Below are 12753 nucleotides of genomic sequence, written 5' to 3' on the forward strand. Positions count from 1 at the left end.
GATAGCCACAGCATGAATCGGAAGGTGTTGGTAGTGTAAAACCCTACGTTACAAACCTAGCTAATCCCTCTAAGTCACTATTTCTTTTGTGTAACAGTATACAGATTGCTCCATCCATCACACTTATAAATTTTGTTATACTCCAAGATCCAGCCAAACATTTCCGCAGGCAAAGCACAGATTATTGTAAAATACACTTGCATCTAAATCACTAGACACTTTGAAGCACATAGACACTGACGGAATAACACAATATCAATTATATTCTATCTAAGTTAATATTTTTCTAGGAACACGAATAGTTTGGAAGTAGAGGACTAGATTTCCTAACCTCAGACTTATTCTCAAAATGATGTATGCACGCTACGGTTTTGCCATGGACTTCAAAATAATCACGATGTATATTCCTAATCGGTTTCTCTTCTAATGTTCTATTTCGTAGGAAACTTAAGAATAGTTGTATGAGAGGCATTGTCATAGTTAGACTAAAAACTGGTCCACCTAGTGCACTCATGTTTTTCAATGAGTAAAAATACGATCAAAACAAGCACATTCTCACATTACTGCGTATAATTACAGATCCTATGTACCCACCGACTCATATAAATACACTCGCACACTTATATTCTACAAAGAAACTAACATTTATCTTCAAATTTAATAAAATTACACCGACTACATACGATAACAACAAACCAAAACAAACCCACATTTCCAACAATTTCGGCTACTCGATTCGCCATCTTTGAACGATCGAGAGTAGCATTAAGGTCTGAGGATTGAAGTCGGTCTTGCTAAAAGGAACTAAAGTTATTGTAACTGAATCTCTGACAGCTACAAGGAAAGAGATGATTCGCAAGGCACGTGATATATTTGGAATGCGTAACACCTGTACGCAAAATGGAATGGTTATCGTCCTCACAGCCGATGGAAAGAAGATGCAATGAAACACTCCTGCAGAATAAATACATTGATTGGACGGTTAGGCGAAATTAGCACTAGGATATAATTATGATTGTGTTCTTGTTATTGCTATGGTATAGTATTCTATGTTTTAGGTTAGTAATAGTAAGTGTGTGTGAATCAGCTATAGCATTTTATGCTATGTCAAGGTAAGCCGTTATCTGTTTATTCTCAATTTCTGCCTGAGGATTTGAGTGTAACAATGTCAATCACTTCTATTGCGAGCATAGACTTGAACACAGACACCACCCCTACTTTCTCCCTAGCACCGATTACTAGTTGTACTCCTCTTACTGCTCTCTCTTCCCAGATTCTCTCTACAGATCTTTCTGTTCGTTGTATTTTAGAAACGGAAGTGAAAGCATTTCCACGCGCTTTGTTGTGTGCTCATGTTAACAGTCAATCTATTGTAGTTCACCATGATGAACTGAAAGCCATATCTGAAGACAGTTTATTCGTATAATTGCTGTAAATTAGAGTTGGCTATGTAGTTCAATTCCTTCCAGTATGGTTAAAATACAAGGATATCGTATTCATCGATTTGATAGGATGATCAGGCGTGGAGTTGGTGTTGCGTTGTTTTTAAGCTTAATTTCAGGAGTACAGTGGTAAAACTTTCTACCACTACTAAAAATCCTGTTCCTGAATTTATGTTTGTTGAAATTATTATAGACACTGTTAAAGTACTCATTGGGGTTGTATATAGGCCTCCAAATGCAGGGGGCATTGGTGAGTTAGAGGAAAATTTAATGAGACTTTTACCATCTTATGAACACGTGATTATACTGGACGACTTTAATACAAATTTGTTAACTCGGACTAGTGAAACAATACGTTTTCAAAATATTTTTCTCTCCTGTGACATTACAATATTGCCCTCGGAACCAACTAACCACGTTCATAGGCTACTTCCATCGTCTCTTCTGATCACTCTTGATCTCATGATAACCAATAATCCACACAAGGTTCTTAAACACGGTCAAATACCTGTTCCTGAAACATCAACGCATGACGTTATATATTTAGCGTATTCGCTAAGATTTCCTAAGTATAGTTCGAAATACGAGACTTTTAGAGACTTTAAAAATATAGATTTCCAACACCTAAAACAAGATGCACGTAAATGTCCTTGGGGTGACATGATACTAATGAATGATATACATGAAAGACTGGAAAATATTAATTCTCATATTCATGGACTTTACAAAAAGCATACCCCAAAACGCTGTGTGAAAGTAACACGCCCGCCCTGTCCGTGGCTGACAACTGAAATAAAATCTCTGATGTCTCGGCGTGATTCGTTATATAGACGTTACAGACGAAATTTATCAGCTGACACATTTGAACAATACCGCGTACTGCGAAGTCGAATTAAAGAAATTATCCGCAAAAAGAAATTCGATTACTTCCGGCGTCTGTCCAATAACATAAACGCTGGTAGCACTTGGCGACAACTTAAACCATGCTAAGCCAGAAATACCACTTAACGAGATTAATAGACAGTTTTCAACAGATGCTTTTACTCCTGAACACGATATAGTGCAGGCCACCATCATATCTATAGTACGACAACAATTATCTGATCACCCATGTTTCTAATTTCGAACTGTTTCAGAGTCTTAAGTGAGACGAGAACTGATTTCAATTATATTCCATGCAACGGGGGCTGATGAAATCCCAATTTTCTTTATTACTAACATTATGGATATTATATTGCCGATTATTACTGACTTATTTAATGCGTGCCTCTCCCGCGGTTATTTTCGAAAAAAGTGAAAAGATGCACAACTTGTCCCAGTTCCGAAAAGGTCACCAGTTAATATAGCATCTGACTTTCGTCCTGTATGCATTCTTTCAGGACTGTACAAAGCTCTAGAAAAATTTATCTATAAGCAACTTGAACAATACCTGGAAAAATATTCACTGCGTGACCCCTTCCAATTTGGTTTCAAGAAAGGACATAGCACAAGGAGCGAAGTACTAGGAATTAAAGACGACGTTAGACGAGCTATAGATGAGCGGAAAGTGACTATACAAATTTTACTTGATTTCAGTAGTGCGTTTGACACAGTAAATATTGACATATTATTAGCGAAACTACAAAGATTGAATTTGAGTCCCTCCGCTGTTCAGCTCTTTGCTTCATACCTCACCAATCGGCAACAACGTGCTGTCGTAAACTGTAATACCATGGACTGGAAGACCAAGCAAACAGGTGTCCCACAGCGATCTGTGCTAGGACATCTTCTGTTTTCTCTATAGGTTCCGTGCGCTGATGGGAGAAATGCACCGCTGCGGTGCGAGTAGAGAACATTGTAAGTTAATGCGTTTCATCGCGCACATTATCCGCTGTTGTCTCACCGCGTTTTGCCATGGCCGACTAAATCATAACAGTGGGATTTCAGAGTACTTTATGAAACAATTGGCCATATTATTCCAAACTTACAGAAAGTGGTCATGTAATAAATTTACATGAGAAACAGTTCGCAGGAAATAGCAGTAGAGCAATAACTACAAATGTGATCAGAAAGAAACATTGGTTCCCTAGGTATCCTACCATTTCACGATAGAGACAACGTAGTAATTTATGTACTGGTATTAGTAGCGATGATAACGAGATTAGTGTTCATATACACATTCAACAATGCTGTCTTAAGAAAATATCCTTGATCTACAGGGTCTTTTGTATGGCTGCCTCCGTGTGTCAGGGGAACACGCACGGAAGGCGATAGCTGGGTGACTCATTTGCCGAGAGATATATTGCTCTGAGTGGTGCTGCGGAGCCAGCTATAAAAAGACTCTGTATTTCTAATACAATCATGTTAGCGTAGGTTAATGCTGCTAGGGAGGTGATTAATTTTAAAATTTTAATTAATTTTAAACGCAACCATGTTTTTAAGGAAGGCCTTGGTAACAATCATTAATTCATGAAGGCGAACGATTGTTTCCACGAAATGTAACCATATTTCAGCTGTTGTTTATGCATATTGCTCAGAACATGTCACCTCGTGTACTGATCGACCGTGTGAATGGTCTCGGCCTCGCATCTCAAACTTAAGGAAAGAGAAATACAACAGGGGGGGAAGAGAGTAGAGGACCTTTTTCTGATAGAAAGCTCAGGCTTGATTTTGGACCTATTGAAACTACTGATATTGAAACCGCATGTACACTATCAAAAATTATGTACGAGGAGAAAAGTTCAGAATCACTTAAAGTCGCCAATAAGTGATTATATCTTGTGCCTCTATTTATAATATGATCAAGTTCACCTATGTAATATAACGGTTGGCGCTACTAGCCACCTTCCTCGAGGGCCCGGGCTTGAATCCTGACACTGCCAGAAACTGATATCTGGTAAAAACGGTGCATGCAGCTCATTTCCGTTAGGGGTGTGCTTGAAAAGAAATGCACCACCTCGGGACGAGGACATGAATTTACGGATGTAAAATTGGGTAATTCTGTGAGCTATTGATATTGCGCAATGGAGGCCTATTGGTGTAATTAGTATATTGCCTTTCCAAATCCACTTCGTTAGGTTATTAACGGAATACTATAAAATTTCACACTTTTGTCTGCAGTACAGCACGGTATATTATTATTATTATTATTATTATTATTATTATTATTATTATTATTATTATTATTATTATTATTATTATTATTATTCTGGCTATAATTAATACAATTCAACGTGTATCTATTATGATGGGCATGCTCTAAGAAAAGATGGCCTACTGCAGCTTGCTCTGCAAATATAACATTGCTATAATTGTACGTATCTAATTGTTAACCTACTTGTAAAATGGTTAAAACACATGTTGTAAAGAGTTATTTTGTATTAATTAAAATGTATAAATCCTGAATTGCTACTTGATAATTTACTGCTATGATCCACCGTCTTTTCAAGTATATTTCATGAGGTCGTGAAGAAAACCTTTGTATCACAGTATCTATCAATGCAACCAACAACAAGCATATAGTTCTACCCCAAAGGTTATGACATTACAAAATTTATCTGAAGACATAATTGTAAAATTATTTTTCTTCTTCTACTTATTCTCCTTCTTAATTTATTTATTGGGTTCCGCTTTCGCGTTACACCCAGCCGTTAGTGGTTTTATCGAGTAAAGCCATAACTATGAAGGATGATATATTAATTGTAAAGGGGGGGAAGAAATTAGCTGAAAAAACATACGCACGTATCATATAATATACTGTGTCAAAAACAAAACAAAACAAAACACAAAATAAAACACAAAACGAAACTAAACTAAACTAAACTAAACTAAACTAAACTAAACTAAACTGAACGTACAGGCACACAAGGTTCTACTCTTCACGCCAGTGTGATCAATCACGGCGGCTATTTACATCACAAACATGGCCGGATCAACACATGGGGAATGTGGTCTTAGATTCTAATAATGGCTTTAGACAAAAACATAGAAAGCGATAGAGGGCCACTGTAAAATGATTGAATATATGTCTGTAAACATCACACATATTCCAGCTTCTTATGGTCAGCTGTTGATGAAGGTGCCCCTAAGTAGTTCACGTAATTTCCACCCGCAGCAGCATATTGCTATACGCCCGGAGCCTATATATCAGTTGTATATCTACTCAGCTCAGCAACTGTAAGTATCATTTATATGCAGATGATCTACAAATATACTATCACTATAAAGCTGTTGATACTGAGTTTGAAATTCATCAGATTAATTCTATTTTAAATCTGATTAGCTCCTATTCTAATAAGAACTGTTTATTAATTAATCCTAAAAAGCAATAAACTATTATAATAGGGCAACAAAGGCAGCTAAATATCCTAAGTAAGAAGTTATTGCCTGAACTTTTGCTTTGTGGTGTAGCTATACCATTTCAGAAGTCGCTAAAAAATCTTGGAATTATCGTAAGTGACACACTAGACTGGAGTGAGCACACAACAAGCATCTGTAGGAAAATTCATTCGTCACTTCACCCTCACAAAACTCGCCAATCACTTCTTCAACTAAGCATGAAAATTATCCATACTCTCATATTTTCCATACGTAATTATTGTGATATTGTAATGATAAATGCCACCATGGAACAAACATTGAAATTACAGAGGGCAATGAACTCATGCATTAGGTTTATATGTTCAATTAAATTTTCAGCCCATAACTCCCCTATTATGAAATTCTCTCCTGGTTAAAAATCGATCAACTACACATTGCAACTCCCGTATTTCGTCTGTTGAATGAATCTAAACCCCAGTATTTATACTCAAAGTTTAATTTACTCTCCTCCTCTCATAGACATAACACACGATCGACTACTACACTCTCAATTCCTGGACATCGCTCACCGTTATTTAACCGCTCCTTTCAAGTGTCTGTTGCAAGGCTATGGAATTCCCTTCCAGTCAGTGTTAGGAATTGCACTTCTTTAGCTTCTTTCAAGCGGTCTTGCCGATATTACATATTAGATATATAACCGACATGTATGAATGGAAGAACGAATGAGTTTAGGGTTTATATGTTGTTATATTATTTCATTATTCTGTTTTAGGAAGTTTATTTTAGATATTATGTGGTTAAGTGTAAGAGAGGGCCGTGGGCCATAACTTCGCCGCAAATGAAGGCATAAAATAAATAAATAAATAAATAAATAAATAAATAAATAAATAAATAAATAAATAAATAAATAAATAAATAAAAACATTGTCATTGAGATGAATCTGAAGACACCCTTCACAAATAATATATCAGGTAAAAAGTGGCTTCGGCATTTTCTCTGTTATCATCCTGACTTTACTCAGATAATTGCCCAAACAATAACATCCCCTAGAAGTTTCATAGCAAGAGGGATAGTTCTTGCTTGGTTTGAGGAAGTGAATAATTATACACTTGAAAATAGACTGGAGGAAGTTCTGTCTCTGATCCTAATAGAATGTACAATGCTGATGGGAGTTCATCTCATTTAAACCATGAAGGAGGAAAAGTATTAGTTGAAAAGAGAGATAAGAATGTTTAGAAGTTTGGGAATAATGATAAAAATCTTATAGTTTTGTTTACCGCAATGCAGGAGGAATTTTGGTACTTCCAATGAACATTTTCCAATATAAAAGGGTACCTTCCTACATCACATCGAACATTCCACAAGATTGGGGCATTGGGTGGGTGTGTAGTCCAACATTTTATGAATATATATATTCCAAGCCACCGGCGACGAAATCGCCATGTTGCCAGCCGGGTTCCAATTCCTGCCTCAACCAGCCAGGTCGGTCAGCCGCCCCTTGCAATCAAGAGGAAGAGGGCGCGGCAGAACCAACTAACTGCCTCCTGTCCCCGCTGTACGACTGCTCCAGAGCCAACTTCCCCCTCGCTTATATAGCCACTTGGAGCGACGCGTGTATGGGAGAAGTCAGCACTGGCGCAGCCGTGCCGGGACAAGAGGCTAAGAACCGTGATGTCCCTCTGAGGGAGGTGGCACCACCAATGCTTTATTTTATAAAATATACATCAAACAGTAGCAGAACGACAAGATTGGTACAAAAATAGCACAAAGGCTGAAAAGGTACAAAGAAAGATCACTAGAAAACATATAAAGACACAAGTACTCATCACTGGAACCTGTCGGGCGGCTTCTTGCGTCTGGGACTGCGTCGTATTGGTCCCCGGATCATCCGACGGAGCTTGGTCACCGGGTGAAGACGATAATCGTCGGACGGCTGTGGGAGTGGGCTCCTCGCACGCAGAGGAAGAACCATGCTCGGAGTCGGAATGGTCGTTCCCACTACTGTTGAGCCGCTGCTGCTGGTGCTGCTGCGGCTGCTTGGCCTCTCCCGCGGCGAGTGCCGCGCCCTCTTCCTCTTGATTGCAAGGGGCGGCTGACCGACCTGGCTGGTTGAGGCAGGAATTGGAACCCGGCTGGCAACATGGCGATTTCGTCGCCGGTGGCTTGGTCGACTTGGATGACCGAGTTCCAACCCCGAGACAGGGCGATATACAGCAAGTTCGCCCTGTTGAAGGCATACTTCCTCTGCGCCGCGTCCAGGGAATACCACGCTGACAGGAACCATAATATCGTGGCCACATCGTGATGGTCCCTCCCGGCCGGGAGGGAAGGAAGCATGCCTTCGAGCGTTGTGGCGATCTGATAGACTCTCTGGTCCGAGGGTGTCTCGAGGCCCTTGCTGTAGGTGGGTGGCCGTAGCGCCCGAAAGGGCCACGGTTGCTCGGGGTCCTCCAGTTCTCCTCCCGAGTCGTCGAGTCCTGGTTCGTTGTCTAAAAAATGATCGGTGAGAGTCCTCATGTTCTGGGCGAGCTGGTTGACCACTGCTGTTAAGTCCTGGAGTGTTGGCTGTCAGAAGAAACACTATATTTTGGAAATTTACAGCAAACTTTTAATTTGGAATAACAATCTTTCGAAATAATGGAGCTAACACTTCCTGAGTCTAACAATGCCGTGACCGGTTCATTATTTAATTCAATTTTGAGGAAGGGCGCGAATCTTGGAGTCTCAGAGACGATTTTGAGACATTATCTAGCACCTTCAAAAGATGTTTAGAGGATCTTCCCTCCTCAGAAAATTCGATGCCCGAATTGAACTGGGCTGAGCCTCGAGAAACTAAAAGTAGTGACTCAGCCGTGTACGCTAGTCATTTTCTATCGCCTCTATTAGCGGAGATCGAACCAGAAGTGGAACAAGAAGGTGTGCTATTAGATGAAGTACAGTTTTTGGCAAGGTGTAAGGTCGACCCGCATTTGAAACATCCTTGAGACGACCCTGCTCCATTCCTAGGTCCATTAGTTTTTACGAGAAGACACTTATTTCGAAGATGGTTCGCCGATCCACATGCATAACATTTGCGGGGAGATAAAGTTCGGCGAGATGGTGGCCGAGAACTATTGGACGATGTTAGAGGTTCTTTAGCGACTCGCAGAGTCGAGTTCAGAAAATATTTGCGGGCGGGAAGCAAAACATATATAAGACCGGTAAGGTGGAGAAATCCCTTCAAAAATGGTCTGTACAATTTGACCTTCAGAGTAGTGTGATGCAAATGCTCGGGTATCAAATTTGATGTTCTGGATGAAATCTGCTAGATTCTCACTTAGCCTTTGGAATCGGAAGTAGTGCTTTTGCACTAACGATGAAAGAGCTCTTTCAGGGATGAAGTTAGATAATAGATGACTATGAAAGGTTTCGGTACAACTTCTTTCCCCTATGGCCTTAACGATTTTTTCTGAGAGGACACCAACAGAGTAGGGGAAAATGATATGTAAAATTTGTGAATGCGAGAGGGCCAACACTAGGGCATGATCCTGAAATTCCACGAGAAATCTTAGATATGCTATCACATCTTTAGTAGAATTAAGCGTAAATTTGGAAATGCCCTTAAGCAACGTGGCTAACGGGTGGGGTAAGCTACTGAAACCTAGTGATATGACCGGAGAGGGTGCCGGATGTTGAGGAGGTTCAAAGGCTGCGTTGCTGATATAAAAAAGGGAGGAAGATGTTGTGGATTGCTACGATTTGTTCGGATGGGGCAGAAGCTTGTCGTGGTTCAATTGATTCCCCACTCTCAGAAACTGATTAGGATCCTCTTCCGTATGCACATTTAATGGGGGGATAGTAATTCTTTGCACTAGCGGGTCCGGACAACAATTGAGTAACCTTATTCGACAACTCAGAAATATGTTTGACTAGAGTGTTAGCTATGCTAGAATGTTCCTCATTAAGTTTCAGGGACAATAGGTCTCCCACTCTATTATAAAAATGGAATAATCTAACTTGAACAAGCTTAAGTTGATTTACGGAGGGTTCACCTCCTTCAAAAAACTGAGAACAGAGGCATGTTCAGTAATTGTGGATAGAGCGTCACCAATTTCTTTTCCCCATACACCGGAATACTAATGGGTAACTCTAAAGAATCCTTAAGCCTAGAGGCGTCTGTTGCCACCGTACCACCAGACTGGACCTTTCTAATCGATACTTCGTAAATAAGTTCTTCCTTACGCAAATACCACGGAGCAAGGACTTCACCAGACATAATGACAGAAAGTTTTGACAAAATTTGGAAAAATCGGGGAACAGAAACATTTCTAGAGTTTGATCCCAAATACTAAGAAAAGCCGTCAAAAGTGGCTTTGTCCAGACCCATTCAATCACGCTCTGATACCCATTTTTACTGGTGTATCGTGGTGTACAGAGGTGTGAGAAAGTGCTAGGGTGAAAGGGTGGACGGTGAAAAGATCAAATCATTATTTTAAACATTAAATTCTGAAATTGAATTTCTTTCCTTTTTTCTGATTTTAAACGTTGATCAACAACAACAAATAACAGTTAAAGAGCTCGTCAGCTCGGATAACAATAGTGGACTATAAGTCCAAACATCAGGTACAATAGAGAAAATTGTTGACACAATAAGTTACAAGAAATGAGCTTTGTAGCTCTGAGGTTACACTACTTCAAAGAGCACCTTTTCTCCACTCTCTTACATTCCAAAATAATACTAGAGTCCAGCCGCTCAGAGGCACAAGTTTTCTGTCAAATTTTACACTAGTTAGTGTTTACTGTCATTTCAGCTCGACTGTCCATTACACACTCGTCAATTACTAATGACACTTTAAACAGGGGCAATAAGTGCCTATTCTAAATGGTCTTAGTGTACAAAAGAAAAGATTTAAGATATCGGCCATAAACAAAATGCTATGAGGCGAAACGCTTGCACTCCTTTTGGAATACACTTAAAATCCTACATGGGCTTATGGCCCGAAGTTATAGAGGCTAATCTTATAGGTCTACTACAGAGGGGTGACTTGATGCGAAATATTAAGTTCCAAAATGGTTTTGAAGAAATGAGGGGTTTTAGAAAATCATAATCACCCTTATACCAAGTTTAATGGGAATTAGTAGAGGGTGAACTCTCTTTATTCCCTAAGTCACATATTTCCCAGCAGGTATTTGAATAGAGTCCTTAGTCTTGCCTGAAAATTTACATTTAAAAGGCGATATTAAATTTGAGAATTTTACATTAAGAAAGAAGTTTGAAACCTTCCCCTCAAGTTAACTGTCTTGAGCTATCACATATTTAAAAATATCTGCCATTACCTTGAGTTGTTGGGCCTTCCGACGACGGGCAAGGCTGCCCCTACCCCCTAACATGCCGATGCACACACTTAGACGGGAGCGATGAAGATTACAAAACAGCCCTTAAGCGCCCTGCTTTTATAGTAACTCAGGAGGAAGGATCTCGAACTCTCTTGACCTAGGCAGAAAGCCTGTACACACCCCCGATTAAAATTGTCTAGAAAAATATATACAAAATTTTCTGATTGGTTAATAACTTAAGGAAGAAGGAAGTTGTAGAAGTGCTGATACCTTAGCACATAAGAAAAACTATCTACGAACACTTAAGGTTTACAAACATATCGAATAGAAATTTCCCTTGAAAATTATTTGCCGTCCTCCCGCCAGATGGGGCTCATAGGCCGATAGTAGAAACATCTAAGGATTAAGGGTCCAAACTTCTTCAGATTAACAGTTTCAGATTCATAACACACATAGCCTTCTAGAAGGTGCGCAGTTCAAATGGACGGAGATGGTGTACCTCCGGTACAATAATAATAATAATAATAATAATAATAATAATAATAATAATAATAATAATAATAATAATAGTAATAATAATAACAATAATAAGTCAACCATAACAGGCCAGACATCCTACTGGTAAACAAGAAAACTGGGACGACTTTCATTATTAACATCGCTATCCCCAATGATACCAACATTGACAGGAAGTACAGTGAAAAAATCTCCAAGTACAAAGAACTTGCAGAAGAGATAAAGAGGATCTGATGAAACTGGTACGAATAGTTCCTGTGATTCTGTCAGTCAAAGGCCTCATTCCACACACACTTCACAAGAGTCTGCGAGAACTGGGTCTTCCACCGAACATCTACAAAATTATGCAACGTTCTGTCCTCCTGTCAACATGCAACATTGTGCGATCGTTCCTCTCGCAAGAATGAAGATCCTGTGATGTACAGTTTTGTATATACCTGTACATCAACGTTTGTATTATAATGTGTAAATATTTTAATTATGTAAGGCACTTGGTGCATCCCGTGCCCCATTACTGCCCATGTTTCCTGTGGAGAAGTGTATGAATAATAATAATAATAATAATAATAATAATAATAATAATAATAATAATAATAATAATAATAATAATAATAATAATAATAATAATAATAATAATAATAATAATAATACGTTGTAATATATCCAGTGTGAGGATGTGATATGTTCCATCACAAACTGTAGCTTCGACAAAAGTTGATAGCGTTACTTAACCCTCCAGTAATACGTTGTAATATATCCAGTGTGAGGATGTGATATGTTCCATCACAAACTGTAGCTTCGATAAAAGTTGATAGCGTTACTTAACCCTCCAGTAATACGTTGTAATATATCCAGTGTGAGGATGTGATATGTTCCATCACAAACTGTAGCTTCGACAAAAGTTGATAGCGTTACTTAACCCTCCAGTAATACGTTGTAATATATCCAGTGTGAGGATGTGATATGTTCCATCACAAACTGTAGCTTCGATAAAAGTTGATAGCGTTACTTAACCCTCCAGTAATACGTTGTAATATATCCAGTGTGAGGATGTGATATGTTCCATCACAAACTGTAGCTTCGATAAAAGTTGATAGCGTTACTTAACCCTCCAGTAATACGTTGTAATATATCCAGTGTGAGGATGTGATATGTTCCATCACAAACTGTAGCTTCGAT

Source organism: Anabrus simplex, unplaced genomic scaffold, assembly GCF_040414725.1.
Source record: "Anabrus simplex isolate iqAnaSimp1 unplaced genomic scaffold, ASM4041472v1 ctg00000129.1, whole genome shotgun sequence".
Taxonomy (NCBI): Eukaryota; Metazoa; Arthropoda; class Insecta; order Orthoptera; family Tettigoniidae; genus Anabrus; species Anabrus simplex.